Source organism: Aquarana catesbeiana, unplaced genomic scaffold (genome assembly GCF_042186555.1).
Source record: "Aquarana catesbeiana isolate 2022-GZ unplaced genomic scaffold, ASM4218655v1 unanchor237, whole genome shotgun sequence".
Lineage (NCBI taxonomy): Eukaryota > Metazoa > Chordata > Amphibia > Anura > Ranidae > Aquarana > Aquarana catesbeiana.
This window is the reverse complement of record NW_027362665.1, coordinates 2,900,748-2,909,511: the sequence shown is the minus strand read 5'-3', so window position 1 is coordinate 2,909,511 and position 8,764 is coordinate 2,900,748.

Sequence of the window (8,764 nt, the reverse complement as noted above, 5' to 3'; positions counted from 1 at the left end):
CTGTCTGTTATTCTCAGAGTGGATTAAATATCCAACTATATATCTGGATATTTATATTTACCGCTGTATATAGATATTCAAGAATATTAACTAAATTATACACCAAACTTTTTTTGAGATTTTATTTGATTAATCAAAACAATAATCGGCCAACTAATCAATTCTGAAAATAATCATTAGTTGCCGCCCTACAGAGGACCCATTTACTAGTTACCTTGAGGGGGGAATTGTAAGATCCTCAGAGACAAAGCTGCCTGATGTGGGCGGAGTCCTGGTTTAGGGGAACCAATCTGCTCATGTCTAGTAATAATCTTTGTATTTCTATTTTAGTTGATGGACGGGAGATGAGGAAAACCTCAGAGGATTGTCTCACTTTGTCTCCAGACTGTAAAGTAGAAGATGAGGACATCACACAGTATAGTCCAGGAGAAAACCCGACTACCTCAAATGTCCATCCGGCACCACACAGTGTAGATGGAGCATCGTATTCCTCTTATCCTGAGGAACCTCAGACTGTGAGGGACGGTGCCGTCCTTCCAACAGAGAAGAGCTTTTCCTGCACTGAGTGCGGGAAGTGTTTCCATTCTAAATTAGGTCTTAATAGGCATAAAAGATCTCACACAGGGGAGAAGCCGTATTCCTGTCCTGAGTGCGGAAAGTGTTTCCGTTTTAAATCCAAGCTTAATAAGCATAAAAGAACTCACACAGGTGAGAAGCCGTATTCCTGTCCTGAGTGCGAGAAATGTTTTTCAGAAAAGTCCAGTCTTTCTATACATCAGAGATCTCACACAGGGGAGAAGCCATATTCCTGTCCTGAGTGTGGGAAATGTTTTTCAGAAAAGTCCATTCTTTCTATACATCAGAGATCTCACACAGGGGAGAAGCCGTATTCCTGTCCTGAGTGCGGGAAATGTTTTTCACAGAAGTCCCATCTTTACAGACATCAGAGATCTCACACAGGGGAGAAGCCGTATACCTGTCCTGAGTGCGGGAAATGTTTTTCACAGAAGTCCCATCTTAACTCGCATCAGAGATCTCACACGGCGGAGAAGCGGTATTCCTGTCCTGAGTGCGGGAAATGTTTTTCAGATAAGTCCAATCTTTACACACATCAGAGATCTCACACAGGGGAGAAGCCGTTTTCCTGCCCTGAGTGTGGGAAATGTTTTTCAGTGAAGTCCCATCTTTACACACATCAGAGATCTCACACGGGGGAGAAGCCGTATTTCTGTCCTGAGTGCGGGAAATGTTTTTCACAGAAGTCCCATCTTGACAGACATCAGAGATCTCACACGGGGGAGAAGCTGTATTCCTGTCCTGAGTGAGGGAATTGTTCCTCACTGAAGTCCTGTCTTGCTGTACATCAGGGATCCCACACAACCCTCGAGGTGTATTAGTGCCTTGAGTGTGGGAAATGTCTTCTATATGAATGTTGCTGGACATCACAGCTCTCATGTGTGGAAGAAGCACACCCTGATATACACCTCAGATATACTCCATGGCTGATCTTCATCATGTAAGAAACAGTTCATAAGGAGATCAGAGATCACCAAAGACATGGATGAAGTGTTGTACTGTGTTGGCCATTCATAGCAGGAGAAAAATAAAAATGGAGTCATTACCTTTCATTGGCTGAGTACATTTTGTGGTGTAATATTTCACAAACACTTAGAGGTCTATTTAAAAAAAAATATTAGTTAAATGAATGTGAGCGGCATTCACCCGGCTGTGATGAATATTGGATGTATTTTATTTCATATACTGATTTCCTTGGCTCCATCTAGTGGCCATAATGTGGTATTGTGCTATTTTTTTTGAGGTATTTCAGGAAAAATACCCCATTATGATCACTAGATGGAGCTGATGGTCATAGGAAATCACTGAGGTAAATTCTGGCTAGTAGAGCCCTTAATTTCCATTTGTCAGGCATGGTTTGATTGTAATATCTGAGATTGGACTCATGCACTTGTGAGTTAAGTAGACACTGAAGGATAAAAGTGCAATGGACGGCATTGGGAACCAGCCTCTGATGGAGACGACAGAGATGGGTGAAAGCGGTCAGGCCAGCGCGGCCCATCTCTGGACTACATGCCTTTGACCCATATATGGTTCTACACACTTTACAAGACTGCTGTTTTCACAGACAAGGGAGGACCTTCCCCCGGGTCCCTGGACCTGTGGACTTGATGACAAGCTGATAAGTACAGTATAAATACATTTACCATTCTTTGGAAAGGACTATTACTTTCTGGAAAGGATTACCTCTTCACATTGCTCTTTCATTTGGGGTGTGAGAGCGAGTCCTCATAGGGACTCTGATTGGTACAGTGAGAGGGAGGCCAAGGAGGACCATGTTCTTCTGGTTTTAGTGAGCCACACATCACTTTATTGGACCCCCATATTCATTACTATTCCACTTGTACATCTCCTCCTGACCACTGTTACCCAGCAACGCTCCCCTATTTCTTTACACCTACCTTCCAGATCAATACAATCATCTACTTGTCCACCTTTTTCCAATGCAGATCGGAGAACCCTTCATATCATCTCATAGCTTCCACTTTGTGCTTTGACTTTATCCATCCTCCCTTTTTCAATATCAGTTCAACACTTGGGTCACTCTTCAGAGGTCGCTTAGACCTGGGGATATTATCCCAGCTGTATTACAGCATTTTTACAACTCCTGCAACTTGGGTGGAATTGCACCTCCTGTCCAGAGATGTCCTTTTGTTTTTATAGCTTTAATGCTAATGTATGCATGATGTTTTTTAATGTCTTTCTTATCTTTGACACCAATAAATCTTTTTTGCTAATCATGTTTGTATGGTGAGTGAAGTTCCATAGATATGTGCTACCACAGGCTTGGTTGTGCTATTACAGGTTTTTATTTCAAGTTTGCCATTTAATCTTCATACTGTAAGCTCCCATCCTCTCCTTTTCCCTCTTTTTTCATGTTGTCATTTTTACTCTAACGTTTTTGTGGTTATTCAATCCCCATATATAAGTATTGTTTCACCTTTTTTGACATACTAATTAGGTCCGGCATATATTTTTAGTGTATCATAAAAGTTATTTAAACAAACACTATTAAACCAGCCATTGATTTAAAATGGGAAATACTGCAATTTGCCTTTAGATGGCGCTAAGTATCAAAGATACATCAACATCACTGGACTCCTCCCCCTTCCTCAAGTGCCTCCGTCTGCTAACGAAGGGAAGGGGGAGCTTTGTGAATGGAGTTGCGTGTGGAAATGGTGCCATACAAAGTCAGTGCTAGCTGTGGAGAGATGCATGAGGAGGAGGAAAAGCAGCAGTCTGTGTTTGGGGATGGAAACTAGGAGGGAGGTGCTGTGGAAAAAGCTCCGAGCCGTACAGAGAGGAGCGCCGGCGGAGTACAGAGAGGAGCGCTGAGAAGGCGGGAGGGAATCCATCCTCTGGTAAAACCAACACAGGAGGAGGGCGGCTGGGATGTGCGTCTGTGGACATTACACGGCTCTTTGAAGGACAACAATGTATGACTGAGCAGTCCTTATCAGTGGAGACAGAGGACATTCCTGAGTCCTACAGAGATGTATCCACCTTCACCTCTCCCTCACATAGCACAGGACATTGCTCTCCTCGTCTGTGTATGGGAGGCCGGTGTGGTGAGGGGAGAGCCGAGTCTTCTCCTATACAAGTCATGGAGCCAGGAATGTCTTCTTAGCAGAGGACCTGCTCAGGTCTCCCTCTGTGTGGTATCTGTGAGGGCTTTACAACCTGTGCTTATAGTATATAGTATACAGAAAAATGTGTCCCTTGTTATATCAATTTATTGTGTTATGGAGATTATGTGCGCTTTATGTGGTCAGTCGGTGTGCAATTCGATCAAATCTGTAATCACAGCCATAACTTCTTATCTGGTCCATTTAGACTTGGTTAAAGCTGGTCATAGATGCATCAGTTGTATGTAGTGTTTTTTTTTTTTTTGATCAGTCGGACTGATATGTATATGTATATATATATATATGTGTGTGTGTGTGTGTGTGTGCATATGTATGTATATGTATGTATGTATATATATATATATATATATATATATATATATATATGTACTGTATGTGTGTGTGTGTGTGTGTGTGTATGTGTATGTGTATGTATGTATGTATGTATGTATGTGTGTGTGTATGTATGTATGTATGTATGTATGTATGTATGTATGTATGTATGTATGTGTGTGTGTGTGTGTGTGTGTGTGTGTGTGTGTGTGTGTATGTGTATGTATGTATGTATGTATGTGTGTGTGTGTGTGTGTGTGTGTGTGTGTGTATATATATATTAGTTGGATCTGTATGTGCGTTATCATTAATCGAAATTAGTCGATTAATCGATTAAAATAAAATCGATTAATCGAACATGAAAACTTTAATCAGTAACAGCCCTAATATATATATATATATAGATATATATAGATATAGATATAGATATATATACTCTGCAGCATCCAGTCAGTGTAGCCTAGAGATCTACATTCTATAGTGCATTTTGTGGTGTACTATTTATAATCTACTTCAGGTGGTGTATTTGATATATATATATATATACTCTGCAGATTCCAGTGTAGCCTATATCTACAGTGCATTCCGTGGTGTACTATTTCTAATCTGCTTCTACTTCGCCATACAGGTACGTTGTTCCGTGCATCTGGGCTGCCCTGCCGCAGTGTATGTGCAGTGGGCGGTCCGGAAGCAATTAAAGTACCCCACTTTTTTTGGAAGAACCCTAACATGCGCCCCCTAGCATGTGGTTCACATCACTTCCTGTTTGTACCTGACATCACTTCCTGTCTGTATTCCATAGAGACTTCCTGTCTGTATTCCATAGAGACCTCCTGTCTGGGTAGAAGTGAGATCACCACCTTGTGGAGGAACTTCAGCCCTGAGAAACATCTCATATTGTGAACACGGCCTTGCCATTGTTGCCAAGTGTTCCAGAATGATGAAGAACAGTCTCGGGATTTAGTCTATTGTCCTATCATGTCCTCATCTAACAGGTTCCAGGACTCAGAGTGCAGAGTGTCAGTGAGGGGATGACGGCTAGAACACTCTCTGGGTTCCATCACCAGGCACTGCAATTATAGCCGACTGTGGGGAGTAGTGATCTCCTTTCTGACAGTGATAGTAGAACTCCAACATCAGCAGAGAGGCAGTGAGAGTGTGTGATCAGGTAAGTACCACAACTGACCACCAATGCTGGGCTGGAGTTACACTTTATTCTCACTGACACCAACAATAGAGCTTATTTTATCTCCCTGACACCAACAATGGGACTTATTTTATCTCACTGACACTAAGAGCCCTTGCACACTGGGGCGGTTTGCAGGCGCTATTGCGCTAATAATAGCGCCTGCAAACCGCCCCGAAAGTGCTGCTGCTGTGTATCCAGTGTGCAAGCCCCGAGGGCTTGCACACTGGAGCGATGCGCTGGCAGGACGGTAAAAAAGTCCTGCCAGCAGCATCTTCGGAGCGGTGAAGGAGCGGTGTGTATACCGCTCCCTTACCGCTCCTGCCCATTGAAATCAATGGGACGGCGCGGCTATACCGCCGGCAAAGCGCCTCTGCAGAGGCGCTTTGTGGTGGTATTTAACCCTTTCTCGGCCGCTAGCGGGGTAAAACCGCCCCGCTAGCGGCCGCATACCGACGGTAAAACGCCGCTAATAATAGCGGCGTTTTACCGCCGATGCCGCCCCCGCCCCAGTGTGCAAGGGCTCTAACAATGGTTCTTATTTTATATCACTGACACCAATGATGGGACTTACTTTATCTCATGGCACCAACGATAAGACTTATTTTATTTCACTGACACCAACAATGGGTTTTATTTTCCCACTGACACCAATGATGGAGATTATTTTATCTCACTGAAACCAATGACGGGGCTTATTTTATTTTACTGAAGCCAAAGATTGGCTTTTTTCTCACCAACACCAATGATGAGACTTTTTTTCCTATCTCATGGATGTGCAGGACAGTGATACACACACATACAGATCCCTGTTTGCCAGATACAATCACTTCCACACACTGACAATAATATGCATTAGGGAGGAGCTCCGTGTCTGAACAGATTGGATGAACACTGGCTCCTCCCACATTTGTCTGAACATCCAATGTTTACGACATTTGGTGCAGACGAATGTGACAGCTCCTGGCTGCCACTGGTTTTTAGGGAAGCAACGTCTGCCTGCAACAGCTGCGTCCTTAGCAACCGCCGACTTCACCCCGCCCATTCCCTTACATGGCCATGTAGACAAATGGGTGGGGCATAGATCATGACATCATTGTCTGAATATGACCATATTTGGGCAATGATGTCACCACTATCCCCGCCCCTTCCTTTTATATAGCTGATGACAGCTCAGGAAGCTATCAGTCAGCGAGTGTTACTGTCAGAGATCGCTCCTGTGTGGTGGGTCATTGGGGGGTATAGGGGAGTCAGTGGGGGGTTGGCATCATAATTGACGATGGATTTAAAATAAGAGACTTTTTGGGGGATTTTTTAAAAATAAAGGACATTGAGTGTTTTTATTGTTTTTTCTTTTTTTTTAAAATGAATGTACCCCAAATGCATTCATATGGGGGGACTGGGCACTTCCAGATTTTGATAAGCCCCCCAGACCCCCATAACCACTAGGCCAGAGTTGTGAGGATGAGGCCCTTGTCCTTGTCAACATGGGGACAAGGTTCTTTACTATGAGGAGTCTCCCCAGGGAAGGCCCCCCATGTTGAGGGAACATGGCCTGCTATGGCTCAGGAGGAGGGGGTGGAGCCGCACACTTATCCCTCCCCCTTTCCTGGGCAGCCAGGCTACATGCTTGGATAATGGATATGGTATGGATTTTACACTCAGAGGGTCTTGTATGTATTTGGGGGTCTCTATACATTTTTTCATTCTTGCTGTAGGATGGGCTACAGAAAAAGTGACATTTCCTTAAAAAAATAATCAGTTTAAATTGCCAGAAAATTACATTTCATTTCCAGCTTCTTTTTTTTTTTTCAACAGCACACAGACCCTCCAATGGTCCCCCAAATACATAGAAGAACCTCGGGGGGAGGGGTCTGTTTTGGTAATGTGCTGTTTTGGTCATTTTTCCTTAGTAAAAGTCAGCACAGCTTCAGCACTTTCTGCACATCATAGAGATCCCCCTTCACAGACAGCATTATGACCTCCCAGGATTAGGACCCCCCAGGATTAGTACACCCCAGGATTTGGAACCCCCCCAGGATTAGGACCCCCCGGGATTATGACAACCCAGCATTAGGGCCCCCCAGGATTAGGACCCCCAGACATGATATGTAACCAGTTCAGCTCTTTGTAGGTACATAGTACACCCAGAAAGTGAAGGGTTAATCATAAGCTGATGGCGGCAGTAGCAGTGCTTGTTTTCTTCAGCCAGCTCCCAGCTGCACAGTAAGAGTGACCGGGGGGGGGCTGTATAGCTGCCTCATCCCATTTACACTGTAGACGGCCCGATTCCCTCCACCATGACACCCCAGTGTGGTTCCTGGGCTCTCCCTCTTGTCATGGGAGCCTGAGACCTCATCCAGCAGCTTCAGGAGGCCAAGAGGGCGGAGACTGGTGACCGTCCATCCCCCGATCTCCTCTACAGTGAATGAAGCCTGAAATCCTCAGCTCTGAGTGTTTGAGCCGTCATTCCCCGGATGATACCGCCAAGGAAGCATCTAACCGAGCGCCATCTGTGCATTGGAGGGTAGAGGAGACATTGGAGGTCTAATACACCCCCATGTCTCATAAAGAGGACCTGTCACCTGCCCAATTTTATCACATGGGGGGTTGTTATATCCTTGTAATATAGCAATACAGCTAAATAAGAAAAAATAAAACAAGTTAAAAAATATGAATTATAAAAAAAGTATTAATAAAATAAAACAAGTTAAAAAAAATGATGATAAAATTTATATAAAAAAATGAAAAGTAACCTCCATTGCCCCACACAGACCTGTAAACACACCCATACTGTGTATATGTGTATGTAAAGCGTGATTGCACCACACATGTGAGGGATCACCACGAATGTCGGAGTGAGAGGAATAATTCTACCATCAGAGATCACACTTATCTCTAAACTGATGAGCAGGAAAGCGCCTCCTATGGAGATTTTTAGGTACTGTAGTATTTTGCCACACACAATTTTATTACTTGACATGTTTGGTATCTATTTACTCATCACAACCTCATCTTTTATATTTTACCTTAAAATTGTGTATAATGTGTGTGTTCCCACCCATGAATGTGGGGGGCATATAGTTCAGATGGGTGACATGAGCACTAAGTTGTGTATATATAAGGGAGTGGAGCGATTTCTTCTTCACACTTATTAATGGACTTTGTGGAATGTTTGGAATGTGAGGTTTGCACATATTTTCACTTTTTATTACTGTTTGTATATTTTCATCATGGCACCAATGTGAATGGAGAGGTGGTGTTGTGGTTATTACTCATTTTTCCTCTATTTTATGTATAACAAAGTATTGTAGAAAAGATCACACTATAGAAAATGGCGGAAAGTAGAAAATAAACCCGGATATGAAGGTGACATTTGTGTACGAGGAACACCTTAACAATTACCACCATTTTATTCTCCAGGGCCTCCGCTTTCAGAAAATATATGTTTGGGGGTTTTATCTAATCTTCAGGCCCAAAATCTCCATATTACCATGTGTGCAAAAATCATGGAAAACCAGCTCTGGAAGTGAAAGGGTTAATG